Here is a 17,723-nt window from a genome sequence, read left to right as displayed (position 1 = left end):
ATCTGAGTGTCCTGGAGGAGCCTCACCCCGCAGTAACGGGACCTCACAGCCGTTACCGGATAGCAGCCCATTGTGGGGCAGGAGGAGGCTTCAGATATCCGGACCACGACTTTTTGCACAAAAGCGTCAGTGAGCTGAAGGGTGGCCACATTCATGGGGCAGACACATTCTGTAGCCTGAGCACATTTTTAACTTAGACTGGTTAAGATCAGACATAAACTATTTTTTCAAGAGGGTTGTATGAATCTATTAGAATTCCAGAGATGTTCTCTGTCGCATTTTGCTCAGGCAGATGCTAAACATTGTTATTTTGTTGATTCTTCTATGTGGTCTGTTTCTCTCCTTGACTGCAATCAGAGAGTTGAAGCCTGGGCCGGTCTCTAGGTCAGGCATTTTCTTTTTGAGACGGAGTTTCACTCTTGTTACCCAGGCTGGAGTGCAATGGCGCGATCTCGGCTCACCGCAACCTCCGCCTCCTGGGTTCAGGCAATTCTCCTGCCTCAGCCTCCTGAGTAGCTGGGATTACAGGCACGCGCCACTATGCCCAGCTAATTTTTTGTATTTTTAGTAGAGACGGGGTTTCACCATGTTGACCAGGATGGTCTCCATCTCTTGACCTCGTGATCCACCTGCCTCGGCCTCCCAAAGTGCTGGGATTACAGGCTTGAGCCACCGCGCCTGGCCTAGGCATTTTCTTAAGCTGGGTAGGTGTTAGAGAAACGATGAGCCCCCGGAAATTGTATGTAAAGCATGACTGAATGAATATATTAGCACAGTTTATTTTTGTTGTTTGCTCTGTGTGGGGTGTGTGTTTATGTGAGGTGTGTGTGTGTGTGTGTGTGTGTGTGTGTGTATCTGGCGTCACGGTTTTATCAGATATTCAGAGGTCTGTGATGCAAATAAAAACATTTAAAAATATTTCTATCCTGCATTAGAACCATAACCATACTTTTCTGTATGTGACTGTAAAATATCATTACAAATGTTTTCCTATTGAGGGCATCCTCTGCCTGTGGCATTCTTCTAGGCACTGGGGTGGCACAGCCCCTCACACATGGAGCATTTCAGCTTTACAAACCCAACTGTCCGGCTTCCAGCCCGATATGCTGGTCCCACTACCCCCTCACCTCAATGAACTCATGAAGTCACCAAGTTCCCAGAGACTCCCAGAGGGAGTCTCTCTCTGACCCATTTCTCTGGCTTGACTCAGGCACTATATGAAAGCACCCAGGATGGACAAGTGCTGACTGAACTTTTCCTGAGAGGTATCCAGGGGCTAAGACTACACAGCCTTTCTCAGTAGCTTGTGCCAGTGGGTTTACAATTATGCTTATTCTACATGGATTTAGAGAGTTTAAATCAATAAAGATGAAGTCTACCTTCATATCCAGAACGTCACAAGCGACCTAACCTCTTGGTCACAAAGGGAATAAAACTGTCTTCCTCTATGTTCTCTTTTCTCCGCTCCTACCTCCTGCTGGATTCTTCCCAAGGGTCAGACCTAGAAAGAAAACTGAGAGAAAATTCTACTGACATCAACCTGCAGAACATTTCGTGAACCCGAAATGGACAGGACATTAAGCAGCAGTCATGACCCAGCAGCTGACTCCCATCAGTCACCTCTGGTGACAGTCCTGTCCTGAAGCCACCTCCCTCCTGGAGCTCCTACTGAAGTGGGTGAGGGGAAAGACTGCTTTCTCCCTACAAAACACTCGTCACCTCTGCTGGTGGAGGAAATTCATCCAAAATAGTGACTCCCTCTAATATATCTTTTTTAGATTTTCTCATGGACTCAACTATAAGAAGCAGGTATGAAATCACCTTGTGGTTTTGCAAAATGTATTTTGTGCATGCGTGTGTGTGTGTGCGCGCGTGTGTGTGTGTGTATGTGTGTGTGTTTTAAGTAGAGGCAGAGTCTTGCTTTGTTGCCCAGCCTGGTCTTGAACTCCTGGCCTCAGCAATCCTTCTGCCTCAGCCTCTGAAAATGCCGGATTATAGGAGTAAGCCACCAGACCCAGCCACAAAGTGTATCTCAAGAAAACCACAAATTCCCATCAAACCCCAAGTCAGGCCCCAGGCTTGACTCTTTACACATCATGGAATGTGGACAAACATCTAAGCGGGGAGAGAGAAGAGTCTGTATCCTCTCCCACAGCCTAGCCCCTCACATCAGCCCCACTGCAGACTGTGTGCTCCCCACTGAGCTCACACCAGACTTCCTTTTCCTGGTGGTATCAGAACCTTAAGGCTTGGCCAGAGAATCTGCATAAAGTGACTTGTGTAACAAAACTTGCTTTACTCCAGAATTTCTCAAATGTAAAGGGCAGCACCTAGAGTGACGGCCGAGCAGTCCAGAGGATTTGCTGTGTAGCAGTGCTGGGCAGGGGCAGCTACAGGCAGCAGGTGTAGAAGAGCTGATTGAGCCTCTGCCTGCTCCTAGACGAGCCTGGTTTTATAATGTTGCTCATGACTGGAAGGGCAGGCCAGGGTGGCAGGAGAGAATGAAAGTATGGGCCTCACTCCGAGTTTGAATCACAGCTCAACTACCTACCAGCTTAAGAAGGTTATTCAAACCCTCTGAACTCTGGATCTCTTACCACCAAAACTAGATATCACCTACTTCATGGGGCTGGTGTAATGATTAAATGAGATACTATATCCTTTGACCTACTTCTCATTCCTCCCTGCACCCCTATCCTGCCTCTGGTAAATACCATTTTATTCTCTATCTCTGTGTATTTGACTTTTTTTTTAAGGATTCCACATATAGTGAAATAATACAGATTTTTTATTTCTGGGTCTGGCTTATTTCACTTATCATAATGTCCTTCAGGTTCACCCATGTTGTGGTGAGCGGCAGAATCTTCTTTTTTAAGGCTAAATAATATTCCGCGATAGATAGATGATGGTAGATAGATGACAGACCGACAGTTTCTTTATCCGTTCACCCGTCAGTGAACACCAGTTGTTTCCATATCTTCGCTATTGTGACTAGTGCGGCAATGTGCAGATATGTAGGATGAATACGTCGAGGACTCTAACATACAAGAGGAGTACATTGAATAATAATGTGTTGTATCTGAGACTTTTGCCAAAAGAATGGGTTTTAGGTGTTCTTGTCAGAAAAGGAAGGATAGCCATGTGAGACGATAGATATGTTAATTCACTTCACTGTAGTAACCATTTCACTTTGTATATCAAAAGATCATGTCATATACCTTAAATATATAAAATTAACAAAAAATAAATGAGAGAATAGAAAGCACTTAATATGCATATTTGCTCAAACATAGTAATTATCACTTATAGGAAGATAAAAATATGGTTACTACTGCTTCTATTTTACAGCTCCCAGCATATAGTTGCCAAGCTATTATTCCAGGCAAATATTTGGAATCCAATTATAATTCAAGAAGCCTTTCATCCTGCAATATCTGTAGAGATCAGAGGCTCAAATGGGCCAGCCTCAATAATAATCAGCTAGAAACTGCTAGTCTCACCCCCTACCCTGAATAGTGCTAAGTTTCCCTAAGATGTTCAACGATTCACCTTATAGTGAACAGCATATCTGCTTGCAGGGCACATGACCAGGCAACCTGTCCCTTTCTGGCACAGATTCAGCTGAGCACTCCATCATTTCCCTCCCTACAGTTGGGGACATTGCCTTGTATCATGGTATAATCTGGGATAGGGTGTGAGACACACCTCTCGAGGTCATGGCTCCTTTAATTCCACCAGCCTGCAGCTGTACTTCATCTAGAGTCCTGAGTCAAAGAAAACAGTCAGCACCTTGGTCCCTAATTGCACATCTAGAAATCCCCTCGGTCACTCCCCTGACAGGAAGGTGACTCTGAGCAAGCCCCTCCCAGAAGGCAGGGAGGTGGGGGAAGCGGGGGAACGAAGGAAGAGTGTGGAGGAAGAAGGGGACACTGAGAAAAGGAAGAGATCAAATAAATGTGTTGAATATTGAATGAAGGGTAAGATTACAAAGTTCGACAACGCGTATCCCATGTCACAACGTCCACTTGCACAGGGTATTGGAACATTTAGCTTTCTCGTTGCACTATGAATTGTCAGGAAAGAATATTCCCTGGAGAATGACTTCCCTGGCTTAGACAGCGAGGCCCTGTGCTTTAGATCTGACAGATGAAACACAGCCTCCTGGGGAAAGAGCAGCTCCAAATCTCCCTGGCTCAGCCCTTCACCTCTGAAGACCAAAAGCAGAATAACACATGCTATACCATCCCTTCCCACGTTAGCATGCTTGGAAACCTCTAAAAAATATGTACCTGTAAGCAAACATTAGATCCTCTGAGGTTTACAAGACTGAAATGCACTGGTGCCTGAGCACTCCAAGGGCTGGCGGTGGGACTATATCCTCCTTTCGAAGGCATGGCCCTAATTTGGGAGCATCAGGTACACTGCTACCCATCAGGCAGACTGGGCACATCTGACTGTAGAAGCCAGGGCAACCTGGCCAAGCCAAGCTTGGAGATGAGTAATGAGAGGCTGGGTTGGAGAAAGTTGGAAGGGATGGACAAAGGTGACAGCAGGCAGTTAAGGAGGGTCTTAAAGGCCAGGTCAACGACTTTGGGTTCAATTCTATAAGGTACCTATTATCAGACCTCTGGGAGCCCAAAAGACCTTCTCATTCACTTTAGAAAAAGTGCCCTCTCTGGGCAAAGGCCAGGCAAGCAGTCCCCACTGGCTTCCTTAGCAGCTTCCCTGGTACAGTGTACAACCCATACAGCAGTATATGGTGACCCTGACTGGTTAAAAAACTTAGAAGATGGTGTGGCAAATGGAATTGTGAGAAAATTCCATTTAGGAAACTTGAGTAGGAGCTCTGTATGATTCAGGAAAGGTTGGTGATTTGTTTATCTATCACTATGTACAAACCATCCCAAGACTTTCCTGGCTTAAAACAACGATAGTTATATTTGCTCACAAATCTGCAATTTAGCTGGGCTTCCCCTGGGTGTGCCAATGTTGTGTGGCTACATTCAGTAGGGGGTTGTCTGGGTCTAGGCGCAAATGGGGAGCCTCTCCCTCTCCACACGGTCTCTCCAGCCAGGCAGCTGGAATACTTAAACGGCTGCTCACGGGGCCCAACAGCACAAAGGTGGACACGGCCAAGCCTTCAGGCTGAAACTGGGAACTAGCACCCTGGTTTTCCTGCCAAATTCTACGGATTTAGTCAAATCACAGGACCAGCTCAGGTTAAGGGGAGGGGACTACAGAATGGTGTGAATACTAGAAGAACGGCTCATTGGGCCACAGGTATAGACGATTGCCATACTTCCTTAGAAAGCCAAGATGGCCGTCCAGGTGGGAGTGGGGAGAACTTCATTGGAGAGCAGCCAGTGAACAGATTTTTCTAAGAATAATCTCCAAATTATATGTAGTTGACTTTGGGAATACTATATATCCTAGACAGTTTATTTTCCTAAATGTTTTCAGCATAGATTAATAGCAAAATAGATTATAGTACCCAAAATCGAGTTTTATAAATCATTGTAGGAATAGGTCTCATTTTCCCAAAATGTAAAAGGAAAGTGAATAATTAGGAGTGGATTATATAATACTTTGGAAAGACAAATTCAGGGATTCAGCTTCATCTTTAATCATTTTATAGTGATATACTGCAGCATTTTATTGGAACTTTTAGAAAAAATATATAGTCTTCTTCATGAATGCTTATGCTTCTTTATCAAACATTTACATGACAATCAACAGAAAAATTGAGTGTGATTTTCCAAACCCAAGCTAGAAGGCTGAGCCTGACAGTATTGTTGGGGTTGGAATAAATGAAATATCGGCTGTCCAGTATTTTTTTCACCTTCTCCTGCACCTACCTCCTACCTACCTCTCCTCCCAGATCTTCCTCTCCCCTCCCCTATTATTTTCTTTTTTCTCTAATTAAAGGCTATTATATTAGAGTATCAGTTTGGCTTCCATAACTGACTGAGATAAGAATGTGCGTATTTATTTTTCTCTTGTCTAACAGTGCAGAGGAAGCTAATCCAGGGGAGATGTCGCAGCTCCACAAGAACACTCAGGGACCCAGGCTCCTTCCATGTCATTGCTCCCTCACTCCCTAGGTAGGTTGCTCTTGCTTGCATGGTCAAAAGGGGCTCAGAAGAAAGTATTCTTGTTTCAGCCAATAGAAAAATAAAAAGGAAAAGGATTTGCACGTTCCTTTCACTTGTAATCACCTCCCATTGACCAGAATCAATTTGTGGAGTTAGGAAGGAGAAGAAAAAGACGATGAAGACATTTTCTGCTTTCATCCATGAGAAGTGGTGACTCTTCTTCAGGCAGCAGCAAGAACTCAGAACATATTTAGGTGAAGCAATCCCTGCACAGAGTGACAGTGCATCCAGCTTGTCGACCACTTGTCTGTGGCATAATTATGAATAGCACTCCAAAGAGAGGATCTTGTAGCCTAGGGTGCTAGTGCCCCAGCTGGCCAGGCCTTATTTGCATGCTTGGGTATATGGCATGCCCAGGTGTGTGTTATGCCCAGGTGTACAGTGTGCCCTGGCATACGGCATGCCCAGGTGTATGGAATGCCCAGGTGTATGGCATCCCCTGTGGCTGTAAGCATGGAGTGAGCTGCAGATCCTCAATACAGAGGAAGTGGGAGGTCTCAGAACTGGTTCAGTCAATAGCACCTGGGTGCACAGGGAAAGGAATGTTTGTTAGGAATTTAGTAACCTTCACTAAACCTGGTGAATTCACAGATGATGCCAGCAGATGCTAAATGCTCAAAAAGAGTCATTTGTCTGATCAGCTTGTCTCTAGCAGAGTCAGAAAAGCACTGAATGCTTTCCTGCTGCCATGGTGTACAGAGTGAGATGGGAAATCGCCAAGAGGTGGAAGCAACCCGAATGCCCATCAACAGACACATAGATAACCAAATGTGCTCTAAACATGCCATGGAATAGCATCCACCATTAACAGGGAAGGAAATTCTGACACATGGATGACATGGATGAGCCTTGAAGACATTATGCTAAGTGAAATTAGCCAGACACAAAAAGACAAATACTATATGATTCCACTTATATGAGATGCCCAGAATAATGAAATTCACAGAGACAGAAAGGAGAATGGTGGTTGCTGAGGGCTAAGGGGAGGGAAAATGGGAAGTTAGTGTCTGATGTGGACAGAGCTTCAGTTTGAGAAGATGAAAAGAGTTCAGGAGGCGGGTGGTGGTGGTGGCTGCACTGTGTGAATGTACTTCATGCCACTGAATTGTACATTTAAAAATGGCTAAAATAGTAAATTTAAAAACAGATAGGCTGGACGCAGTGGCTCAAGCCTGTAATCCCAGCACTTTGGGAGTCTGAGGCAGGTGGATCATGAGGTCAAGAGATCGAGACCGGGGGTAATAATCCAAGATGGCCGATCGATAACAGCTCGGGATTGCAGCTCTCAGTCAAAGGGCAGAGAACTAGAGAACGCCACACTTTCAGACAAATTCTGGTCGCTCACGGAGCAGAAGATCTTCAGTGGAGGAACCACACGGGTCGCCAGCGCCAGTGCCAGAGCTTCGCCGGCACCTCAGCGCAGCAGCTCTCAGAGCAGAGTAAACAGGGCCTGCTCCCCTTCTGACTGAGGTTTGGAGGACCCACACGGGTCCCCAGCACAACTCCTGAGACCCAGGCAGCGGCTGTGACGGCACCTCAGCGCGGCAGCTCTCGGCGCAGAGTAAACGAGACTGGTTCCCCTTCTGACCGAGGTTTGGAGCCCGGGGAAGGCAGAGTCACCCATTACGGACACAAGAAGGAAGCCAGCCAGGAGAATCCTGGGCAGAAAAGCACCATCAATCTTAACGCCGCCATTCAGGCCCTGGGAACTAACAACTTGGACGTCCAGTCAAGAGACCTAATCTGAAAGTTGGTAATTTCAAAGATGACAGGAGGATAAATTTACAATGATGGGAAGAAACCAGCGTAAAAAGGCTGAGAATACTCAAAATCAGAACGCCTCTCCCTCTAAAGATTATCACAGTTCCACATCAACAATGGAACAAGGCTTGATGGAGAACAAGCGCATCCCAATGACAGAATCACTCTTCGGGGAATGGATAATAAGAAACTTCTGTGAGTTAAAAGAACATGTTACAGCCCAACGTAAAGAAACTAGGAAGTTTGAAAAAAGGTTTGATGAAATCCTATTGAGAATAGACAACTTAGAGTGGAATATAAGTGAATTAATGGAACTGAAGAATACAATACAGGAACTCCGAGAAGTTTGCACAGGTTTAAACACTCGAATTGTTCAAGCAGAAGAAAGGATAACAGAGGTCAAAGTCCAACTTAATGAAAGAAGACAAGATTAGAGATAAAAGGATAAAAAGGAATGAGCAAAGTCTCCAAGAAATATGGGACTATGTGAAAAGACCAAATTTACGTTTGATAGGTATACCTGAATGCGACGGAGAGAATGAATCCAAGCTGGAAAATACCCTTCAGGATATTATTCAGGAAAATTTTCCTGAACTAGCAAAGCAGGTCAATATTCAACCCCAGGTAATACAAAGAACACCACAAAGATATTCCTCAAGAAGAGCAACCCCAAGGCACATAATCATTAGACTCACCAGGGTTAAAACAAAGGAGAAAATACTAAGGGCAGCCAGAGAAAAAGGTCAGGTTACCCACAAAGGCAAGCCTATCAGACTTACAGCAGATCTCTCAGCAGAAACTCTACAAGCCAGAAGAGAGTGGGGGCCAATATTCAACATCCTCAAAGAACAGAACCTTCAGCCCAGAATTTCATATCCAGCCAAACTAAGCTTCACAACTGAAGGAAAAATAAAATCTTTTATGAACAAGCAAGTACTCAGAGATTTTATTACCACCAGGCCTGCTTTACAAGAACTTCTGAAAGAGGCATTACACACAGAAAGAAACAACCAGTATTAGCCTTACTAAAAATATACCAAAAAGTAAAGAGCACCAACATAAAGAAGAATTTTCATCAGCGAATGTGTCAAACAGCCAGTTAACATCAAATGGCAGTAACCCTAAATTTAAATCGACTAAATCCCCCAATCAAAAGACACAGCCAAAACCCAACGGCATATTACATCCAGACCTGTTTCACATGCAAGGATACACAAAGACTCAAAACAAAGGAATGGAGAAAGATTTACCAACCAAATGGAGAGCAAAAGTAAATAAATAAATAAATAAATAAAAAGCAGGAGTTGCAATTCTCGTATCGGATAAAATAGATTTTAAAGCAACAAAGATATAGTGGTAAAAGGATCAATACAACAACAAGAGCTAACGATCCTAACACCCAGATACATAGAGACTTAGATTCAATGAGACAGAAAATTAATAAGGATATCAAGGACTCGAACTCAGATCTGGAACAAGTAAACTTAGTAAATATTTATAGAGCTCTCCACTTCAAATACACAAAATATACATTCTTGTCAATACCACATCACACCTACTCATAGGTTTAAATGAAACATTGATTGGCCATTATTAATACCCATTTTTTTTCAGAATAAAGCAATATTTCTGTTCACCCTCCCTCTCTCTCTCCCTCTTTCTTTCTCTCCTTTACTCATTTTTTTTCTTTCCTTCTCTCAAATAAAGAAATCAACTTGTAAACCTCTAGATCCAGGTCGGCAATGTCTCTCTCATTGCTTGAATTCCTTCCTTCCCTTCCCTCCCTCCCTCCCCCACTTCCTCCCTTCCTTCCTTCCTTCATCCCTTCCTTCCTCCCTCCCTTCCTCCTTCCCTCCCTTCCTGCGTTCCTCCCTTCCTCCTTCCCTCCAAAAAAAAAAAAAAAAAGAGATTGAGACCATCCTGGTCAACATGGTAAAACCCCATCTCTACTAAAAATACAAAATATTAGCTGGGCATGGTGGCGCCTGTAATCCCAGCTACTCAGGAGGCTGAGGCAGGAGAATTACCTGAACCCAGGAGGCAGAGGTTGCGGTGAGCAGAGATCGTGCCATTGCACTCCAACCTGGGTAACAAGAGAGAAACTCTGTCTCAAAAAAAAAAAAAACAGATAGATTCCCAAGGCCCTCTAGAGGAACTCCCGGCTCAAGGAGATTGGAGAATCTGGGAATTTTTCCTTTTTTCTCTTTCTTTTTTTAAAAAAAGCATCTCAGAGGATTATTACCACCAAGGAAGTTCAGGACACTTTACCTCTGTTGTCCTGCTTCATAACAGGACAACAGATGTAAAGTATTGAAGTCCACGCTGATTTATAGGCATTCAATAAATGGTCGCTCAATAACAGTTGTAATTGTTATTAATAATGTAAATGATTTCATCTGTAGAGGCTCCATTTGAGAATTACAGTAATAATCATGGTTAATATTTGCAAGCACTGACTATGTATGCTGGGCTTTTACATGTGTCATCTCACTTAATCCTACAACTTTAGTTATCAGGTATGATTATTGTCACCACTCCAGAGATGGGGACATTTAGAGGCAGACGGTTTAAGAAATGTGCCCGGCATCCTATATCTGTCACATGATAGATCCGAGATGTGAGTGAACCCAGGAGCTGTGTCACCGGAAGTGGGTATGCTTGCCGCATTAAGAGAAGCTGCACGGGGGCAGGAACTGTGGCTTCTCTTGCTCCCTGCTGTATCCATACTGCCCTTCTAAGCATGTAGTAGGAGCTTTATAAATACGTGTTCAATGACAGATTCAACCTTTTTGTGGTCATAAAAAATGGTTATCTGAACAGTTGTCAAAGGAGAAATCCCTTGAGGCTGTTCCCACCACTTTCCAGCTTCTTTGATTTGTCTCTAACTTCACAGGTCCTTAAAGGCACCAGATGTGGAGTTAGAAGACCTGGGTTCTATTTTCGGATCTGTCAATTATTGCTGTGCAACTTTGGGAAAGCCTTTGGTTTCTCCTTCGGTAAAATGCCCGTCACAGGCACGGTGGCTCACACCTATAATCCCAGCACTTTGGAAGGCTGAGGCAGGCAGATCACTTGAGGTCAGGAGTTCAAGACCAGCCTGGTCAACAGAGTGAAACCCCATCTCTACTAAATATACAAAAATTAGCTGGGTGTGGTGGTGGGCACCTGTAATCCCAGCTACTCAAGGGGCTGAGACAAGAGGATCCCTTGAACCTGGAGGTGGAGGTTGCAGTGAATCCAGATTGCACCACTGCACTCCAGCCTGAGCAACAGAGCAAGACTCTGTGTCAGTAAATGCCCGTCATAATAAACCCTGCCCTCGTCTGCCCCCTGGTGGTTGGGTCTAAAGGATTCTCGAGCCACACACGCTGTAGCGGTTGGTAGCTGAGCCCGGGGTTGAGAACAGGATGGAGCTCCCCTCCTGCACTCAGAAAGGCCCCAAGTTGTCCTGAGGAACACTGTGAAGGATTCACCAAGCAGATCAGAGCCCAGAGACCCAGAATGGTGCGGTGGGAAGTGTGGAATGAGTCCAAATTGCATACCTCACTGGCGACCAAAGACATTTCAATTAAAATAAGACCACATTTAATACCTGTTAAACCAGACTTGGAGAAAAATAATACCCAGTGTTGAAAGGGTGGAGAAAGTTTCAGGGAAAAGTTACCCTAGAACTCTGTGAGTGACACCATCTATTGGAATAACTCTTGTATGGGGTAATTTGAAAATACATATCAAAATCCTTAAAATTATGCATTCACTTCAATTTGCCTATTCCACTTCTAGTAATCTAACCTGAAAAAATAAAAATAATTATGGATATGTACAAATATTTGGCCACAATTTTCCTTTTTCCTTTTGAGACGGAGTCTCCCTCTGTTGCCCAGGCTGGAGGGCAGTGGCACGATGTCAGCTCACTGCAATATCCGCCTCCTGTGTTCAAGCGATTCTATTGCCTCAGCCTCCTGAGTAGCTGGGATTACAGGCATGTGTCACCACGACCGGCTAATGTTTTGTATTTTTAATAGAGGCAGGGTTTCACCATGTTGGCCAGGCTGGTCTCGAACTCCTGACCTCATGATCTTCCCACCTTGGTCTCCCAAAGTGCTAGGATTACAGGCATGAGCCACTACGCCTGGACTCATGAATTTTCTACAACTCAGAATTAACTAAATAAACTACACTCATATGATGAAACAACAGTTACTAAAAATGATGTCCTAGAGCAATAATTAATAATGCAAAAAGATAGTCACAATGTAATAAGTGGAAAAAGTCCAATGTAAAACAGTATATACAATACATCACCTTTTGTGTGTGTGTATAATAAATATTTCATGTATTATTTTTAGGTACAAAAATGTGTTGTTTTAAAGTCATGTAGAAAAAGAATATTTAAATACACAAATATTTTTAGTATATTAAGAGAAAAAGGTTAGAAAATATATAAATAGTAAATAAATACAGTATAATGTAAATGTTAAAAATATTTTTATATATAAAGTATATATATCAGAAATATATATGGCCAGAATATATGATTAGAAATGAAAGCATTGGGCTGGGTGCAGTGGCTCATGCCTGTAATCCCAGCAAGCACTTTGGGAGGCAAAGGCAGATGGATCACTTGAGGTCAGGAGTTTGAGACCAGTCTGGTCAACATGGTGATATCCCTTCTCTACCAAAAATACAAAAATTAGCCAGGCATAACGGTGCACGCCTGTAATCCCAGCTACTCAGGAAGCTGAAGAAGAATTGCTTCAACACAGGAGGCGGAAGTTACAGTGAACCAAGTTCGAGCCATTGCACTCCAGCCTGGGTGACAGAGCAAGACTGTTTCAAGAAGAAAAAAAAGAAAGAAAGAAAGAAAGAAAAAGAAAAGAAAGCATTTATAAGCTTAAAAAGTTGTTTAACTGTCATCTTGTTATGAAGTAACTCAGCTGTCTCATGCTTGAGTTCCTGCCACTACAGGTAGGTTTGACTGACACACCACGCTAGAGCCTATCAATTCCCCTGAAATAACCTGTGACCAGCCTTAAAGTTGGATGGTAACTCCTCGGGGCCTTGTGGATCTCTATTCTAATCACTTCCTTTCTTCAGGTTTGTTCTTGTGTCTGATTATCATGTTTTAAAAAGACATTTTAAAAACACCCACTGTTATTCTATCCTCGCCAGTCTGGTAGTGATCAGTTCACCATCATCTAAAATCAAGCCAAGGGGTGGGGACAATGCGTGCTGAAAACAATGGGGGAGAAAGGAGATGTTCTGATAGCGTTAGAAAGAAGGATTGATATTGTGGTCTGTTTTGCCCACAGCTGTGTCTCCCTAGTTAATCTGTTTTCTTTGATCTTTGGCAGAGAGCAAGCTAAGCCAAAGCCACACGGGGTGAATGATTACCCAACAAGGCAATCTGGAAGCAGTTCCTCCCCTCCCCCAGGGACCCTAGCACTGGGCATTGTTCTCACTCTTACTATAGGTCAGTTAGGATGGGCTACTTCTGCTGTGAAAACAAATAACCCCAAACTCTTATTGGCTTGTTACACAGATTTCTTTTTCAATCATATTGCATATTGCATATCTATTGCAGGTCAGCTGGGGGTGTTGCTTATTAGTCTCTTGGGACTGAGGCTGACCCAAGCTTCATCTCAACAGATTTACCATGGCAGGGGGAAGACAGCACGGGGAATCATGGATCATTCCTAAACCTTCCAAATGCAAATCACACACATCACTTCTGCTCACACTTTGTGGACCAAAGCAAGTCATATGTCTCTTCAAATTTCAAAGCAGGTGGGGAAGTACAATCTTAGCATGTGCCTGGAGGAGAGCCAGAATATTTGTGAACAGCCCTAAAAATACCTGTGCATCATCCCGGTTGGCATATGCAAACCATTTCTCCCTTTTAGCTCAATGCCAAGTCACATGGGGCAGGAATCAATTCTTCTATATAGTAAAATCCATCTCTATCACCTAACCCAATGCCTGACACATCACAAGTACTTACTATTTATTGAGTGTATGAATGAATAATTTGTCTCACATAATTGAAACCACCTTCACAAAATCATAACTGAGAAAATTATGACAGTGAAAGACATCAGACCTAACGGACCCCATCTTGCTTCTAACCTCTAAACAGTCCTTGTTCATTCCTGGGTGTAGTTCTAAGTAGCTACAGAAAGTTAGTTTATAATTTAAAGCTAAAATGTCCCTGGCCAGGCACGGTGGCTCATGCCTGTAATTCCAGCACTTTGGGAGGCCAAGGCAGGTGGATCATGAGGTCAGGAGTTCAAGACCAGCCTGGCCAACATAGTGAAAAGCTGTCTCTACTAAAACTACAAAAAAATTAGCTGGTGCCTGAAATCCCAGCTACTTGGGAGCCTGAGGCAGAAGAATGGCTTGAACTCAGGAGGCAGAGGTTGCAGTGAGCCAAGATTGTGCCACTCAGCCCAAGAGGTGACAGTACAAGACTCTGTCAAAAAAGAAAAAAAAAAAAGCTAAACTGACCCTGTAAAACAAATGAAAGGCTACCTCCACCAAGTTAGACTAAGAGGGGCTGGAGTTCTAGATATTACCAGCCATTATTCCAGAGGTAAGATTTGCAACCTCCGAATTACTCTTGGTTCACATCACTGTTGTGAACCTAGGATTGGCCTTTTGAGATTTCTTTTCCAGTTTTTGCATTTCTAACAACTGGATGGCCCCCCTGGACCTGCCAACCAGTTCTGTGCCCCCACCCAGAAACGGACTCAGCATAAGAGAACAGCTTCAACTCCCTGTGATTTCATCCCAAGGCCAAACCATCAACACTCCTGATTCACTGGCCTACCCACCAAATTGTCCTTAAAAACCCTGATCCCCGTTTCCGGGGAGACTAATTTGAGTAATAATAAAACCCTGGTCTGCACAGCCAGCTCTATGTGCATTACTATTTCTCTACTGCAATTCCCCTGTCTTGATAAATCAGCTCTGTCTAGGCTGTGGACAAGGGGAGCCCATTGGGTGGTTATATAGTGGGGAGGTAAATGCAGGAATTTAGGTGCTTTGAGGTTGTGCTGTGTCATTAGTCATCAGCTTTGCATCACTTTCATCTGCTTCTCACTGGATCTTCCTTTCCTAGAATCTCCTGCCTTTTACGGGTTGAGTTCAGTTTTGCAGTGAGAGAAACTTGCCTGAGCTTTCGAAGAGAGAGAAGAGAGGTAATTATCCTCAGGTCACGGGGGCCACAGCAGCCACAACGTTCACAAGGCTTCTGGGCTTCTTGTCAAGCACTAGGTTTGGTGGGAGATTTTCCAGAGTTTCTTGAAAATTGCAGCAGTTTCCGGGCAAATGTTAGAGAACCACCCACTTAGGTGTTCAGTCTGACCTTCCAGCTGTTTCCATGACCTTCCAGCTGGTTTCACTCTGCCAGCTCTTGTCCCTTCATGTGAACCCTAATTCTTATATTAAATCTCTTTGTCCCCATAACACACAGAGTGGCTTTAATGCAGTGTCTTCCTTTATTTTTTTCTGAGAGTTAAATGAATTTTTTTTTCCTTTTGGTCACACTCCAAAGAAACTTGTAACATTTACTCTGTAGTCAAGCCCTCTATGTAAGGTTTACTAGGGTTTTTCTTCTCAAGTCTTAGCTGGAAAAAGGGCCTAAAGACTGTTTCTGAGCTCTAAAGGTACAGTACCTGCCAGCAGCCTGCCTCTCCATTCAGTAACAGCCTCTCTGTGGCAAGTGAATTAGCAACAGGTTAGTTAGAGGTTGTAAATCTTTCAAGCTTTACAGGAAGATTGGCAAACATGTCCGTCCTGACCTATTGCATTATCTTCCCACTAAATTCTCAGCTGCCCGGTTTGCCCCTTTCAGCAAAGCATGTTATTTTCTTCTTCTTGGAAGGAACCTGAGTGAAGCTGCTACTTCACATCTAATATTGATGCCTAGTTGAATTGAAGTTTTTAGGGCATGGACTGTGCTTGTCAAGAATGCATATTTCATCACTACACTTTTAAACTACCTTTGAGTGGAAAATGGCTGGCCCTTTCTATGCTGTAACTCAAAAAGCTGATGGAGAGAAGCCTCTTTAACAGTGCTGGGTGGGTCAAGCAATTGCTGAAAATAAATATTAAATAATTTCAAGACTCAGCAAGATTCTTGGTGCTTGTGAAGAATCACTCAGGTCACTGTGGATGCCAGCACCAAGCTCTACCCGTCAGTGTCTCTGAATCAACATCTACAGCACTTTGGCTTATCCTATTAATCAGCAAAGGTTTGCTGGGAGCTACTCTGTGCTCATCACTGCCCTGGGCTCTGGGAGGCTTTTCCTCTGGCTGCTCCTTGTTCATCTCCTTCATAGTTTTCTCTTCATCTATCAGGTCATTAAATAAATACAATGATGACAGCTAACTGAGCTCTCAACATGGTGACAGTTTTCTTTCATTTGGCTGACCATGCAAGTCTTCTCACTTCCACCAGGGGGCAGCACGTCCGCAGGATCGGCCCTGGTCCTGCTCCTTGGGAATAGCAAACAAGGGCAATCCACGCCATTACAATAGCAGGTGCACCTAGATGGAGAGCCCGTCAGAATCAGTGAGTGTGTGCAAATTTCATGCGCTTATGAACACACATGTGTAGCTGGATGGAGCTACAAGTGTATATTCACATCTCAAAAGTTGTGGCAAAGGCATTGTCACTATTTTTTTTATTCTACATGAATTGAGCACCTACTATATACCAAAAATGGTGCCACTTGCCTTAGTTTTTGTTTTTAATATGAAATTATTTATAATTAGCATTTTATATGAAGAGCAGTGCCAATGAAATGCACTGAGGTGTATTTGTTTTGACACTTACGTAAAATAAGCATTTCCCTCTAATCTGTTGACTGCCATTTAGTTGGCATATAAAGCACCTTTTCTATTAAGAATAACATTTAAGAATTAATTACATTCAGGCAAAAATCTATCTTTAATGAGCTGGGAATGAGATAGTGATGCAGGAGGGCATATTAAAATTATTTCCTTGAGGTTAAAACATTCCAAAATTTACCTACAAATTTAAAAAGCATTGCCTTTGGCTCCATTTGTTAAGTTGTCCACATGCATGCAGTATTCTGTGATGCTTTATTTGCAAACAGTGATGTATCTACAGATGGAAGGTGCCAGGCAAAAAGGAAGCCCCTAACCAGGTCCAAAATAGGAACCTGAGAGTGCTGCCTGCATTGTCCTGGGCTGGGAAGTGGCTACCCAGGGGCTGAGGGCCAGGGAAAATGGGAGTGAATTACCAAGGTGGGTTCCTGCCCAATACTGGGGGAGATGCTTGCCGGTTCTTTCTGATGGACTAAGGCCGATGCCACGCCTGATTATTTCTAACAAATGAGGAATTCAGTAGTGGTCAAGGGCCAGATGTCTGAGGAATTTTAAAAGATGAGAGAAGGACCTGGTACAGTGAGTGGCTCATGCCTGTAATCCTATCACTCTGGGATGCCAAGGCAGTGGATTCTTTGAGCCCAGAAGTTTAAGACTAGTCTATGCAGCATGACAAAACTCTTCTCTACAAAAAATAAACACAAAAAGATACCTGTTCATGGTGGCATGCGCCTATAGTCCCAGTTACTCAGGAAGCTCAGGCAGGAGGCTCACTTGAGCTGGGGAAGACAAGGCTACAGTGAGCTATGCTCGCACCACTGCACTCCAGCTTGCTACACAGCAAGACTGTGACTTAAAAAAATAAAACTCTTTGGAAGGCCGAGGCAGGTGGATCATGAGGTCAAGAGATTGAGACCATCCTGGTCAACATGGTGAAATCCCGACTCTACTAAAAATACA

General features: G+C 43.7%; 1 long non-coding RNA gene across 1 annotated transcript in view; it reads right to left on the bottom strand.

Moving 5' to 3' along the window:
* Window positions 1-1,379: 1,379 nt before the first annotated feature.
* Window positions 1,380-17,723, bottom strand: part of LOC144579048 (uncharacterized) — a 78,547-nt gene continuing 62,203 nt past the window's right edge. Inside the window, exon 3 of the long non-coding RNA XR_013525853.1 lies at window positions 1,380-1,513. This is a non-coding gene — a long non-coding RNA (uncharacterized LOC144579048). The remainder of the gene's footprint in view (window positions 1,514-17,723) is intronic.

Source organism: Callithrix jacchus, chromosome 1 (genome assembly GCF_049354715.1).
Source record: "Callithrix jacchus isolate 240 chromosome 1, calJac240_pri, whole genome shotgun sequence".
NCBI classification, from domain to species: Eukaryota; Metazoa; Chordata; class Mammalia; order Primates; family Cebidae; genus Callithrix; species Callithrix jacchus.
This window is presented reverse-complemented; position numbering and strand designations above follow the sequence as displayed.